Consider the following 2,621-nt stretch of genomic DNA (forward strand, 5'->3'; position numbering starts at 1 on the left):
GAGTCATGTTGTAGCAGTAACCTGTGCATCACATTGTTGCCTTCTGTGTGACATTCTCTATTGGACATGGGTTGTGATGTTTGTTTGTGTTTATTTTCTTTTTGGCCAGTCCTTGGGATGTTTGTAATCACTCATGCTGCTTTAACACTGTTACACATCACATAATGCTATGAGTGATGCATCGCTGTTAGTGTACAATCCCCTGTTTTGGGGCATGTTTGTGCTGATATATTCTCATACATTGCATGGGCCTAGATTTCTTGTTTTAGTGGATGTTTTATAACATTCCAATCCATGCTATTTGTCTGTATGATAATATCTTCCATGTCGAGTGACATCTTCTGTTGTGCACACCTCCTGCATCCCACACATTTGCCTGTGTGGTCTTCTTTGGTGATGTATTTGAGTGCTGTGTATATGCTCTTACTCTTACATCTTATGCTTCTGTTATGTATGGGTCTAGGGCTACCCTTTCCAGGGACTTAAATATGGCCTGTGACTTAAATAGGATATACTGGAGGGAGAGCTTTATCTCTCAGTGTCTGCCATGTCTTTGGAACAGGCTACCAATTCATGTGAAACAGAGCACCTCTATGACACTGTTCAAGAGGATCCTGGATGAGTGGATGGGGCACCATAAATTCTTACTAGGGATAGTGCCCACAACTCTCCTGGACATGGGCAGTCATCATTAAATGCAAGCTTGAGTATTGACTAGTACCTCTACAGTATTACATTGGTTTGAAATGTCTAGGCCTAAAATGACCTCCAGGTCAATAGCCTAGTAATCTCCTATGATCCTATGTATGATGTTCAATGTTGACAACTAATGGTTTCTTTCCATTAGTCATGGTCTGTGCTGCTGTTGTTGGACAACATGTGAAAATTCTGTTTAATCTATGTACACCTGTACTAATGGCTTGACTCAAAGGTGTGTTTTGTGTTGCAGTGTGTCCTCTGCTGCATGCACCTTCATCAGGGGTTGATGGGACTCTGAATGGCGTAATTAATCAAAGTTCCAGTGGATAACTGCAGTCACCTGTTTGTAGGAAGAAGATAAAACATATTTTGTCCTCATGCTTAATGTTGACAGATCTAGATTCTTTTTACATCATAGCTGTGGTCCTGTACTTACCAAATAGTAGTCACACAGGGATTTCACCATTTTGGAAAGTAGCCCTCAGACCACTTTCTCTCCATACTGCAGCATCATCCACACTACTGCGGTGTGTTGCCATGATATTAGTTATGAGGTCATCTGCTGTACATACCACTTGACAATTGAGCGACAGACATCCGTTTCTATTGAGGTACCATTCAGCATCAGGTATAACTAGGGTTTTAATTAGGTCTTATATTATAAATCAACAGTAATTGTAATTTTCTCCAGGATATGTTCACCGGAACTGTTCCACAAAGGAGATCAGAAACTGACAGCATAGACCTTAATTCTCAGTGGAAATACATGACATTTTTGACCTTAAATATTTGTGAGACTAAAAGATGTAAGTATATCTAGAATATTGATGCTAGACTCCAACCATTTGCCCTATCCTGTCAGCTACCATATACAGTATATACAAAGGTTCTGAAGGTTACACTTGCAGAAATCTCAGCTGTATTTCAAGAAGGGATAAACTCAAAACCAGAACCTGCCCAGCTCCTTGGTTTACAGGAAAGGAGCCTTTATCTGAAACCCAGGCAACTGGGTTTCAATTAGTGGCCCTGGCACTGGACAAGGTAAGCATGGATGAGAAAGGCATGAAGGGATTGAGCCCACTCACATCTCTTGGAAAGAGGATGCAAATGTTCAGGAGGGAGAGTACATGCATAGGCATGACCATGCCTTGTGGGGACAGGAGAGGATGGCCTGTGGTGGCTTATGGTATAGGGGGGCTGCCTGATGACTGCAATAGCAGCAAGATGAGCTTGGTGAGTTGTGGAATCACATGTGAACTTTCGAAAGGTAGCCATGGTGGAGCCTGTAAGCCTGTTGTGGGAGGTGGATTTACAGCATACTCCCCAGTATCAGTATGACACTGCACCACTGTCCTCTAATCTCCTTACCAGCCCTGGATGTGGGTTTTGACATCCCCATTAGCATATAGGGGAGGATAAGGTGGGTCGAGCAAACTCAGTGAATGAGGGGAGAAACTGGTGGTGGCTGATGGTCTCTCGAAGGAGCTGGGGGAAAAAGAGATTCACGATGGATGTTTTCTTAGGACTGGATTCTGAAACATTCAGAGATGTGAAGCAGAAAGTCTAAACCTTCCTGGTCTCATTCCAATTGTGCTTGCCCTGGGGATTATGTCCAGTTTAGTATCTCACAACACCAATATACTGAATGGACAGGGGTCCTGCTTCTCTAAGTGCAGATAATGAGATTCTAAGACATACTGTACTAATGAAGCTCATTGTTTATACCTAACATAGCACAAACATGCCCAAGGACTTTGCAAGGACACCACATATACAAATGCCATAGATATAGCAAACTTGCTGGCTGACAGATTCAGCAAAACCTTCACCCCTCTGTCCCCCCATCAGTAAATCAGGACATCCCCAGTACCTGCCCCCTTTCCCTTATATCTAGGAAACAGGTCATCACTGTTCTCTCAAAG

This window comes from Protopterus annectens, chromosome 16.part0 (assembly GCF_019279795.1).
Source record: "Protopterus annectens isolate FY-2018-M chromosome 16.part0, PAN1.0, whole genome shotgun sequence".
Taxonomy (NCBI): domain Eukaryota; kingdom Metazoa; phylum Chordata; order Ceratodontiformes; family Protopteridae; genus Protopterus; species Protopterus annectens.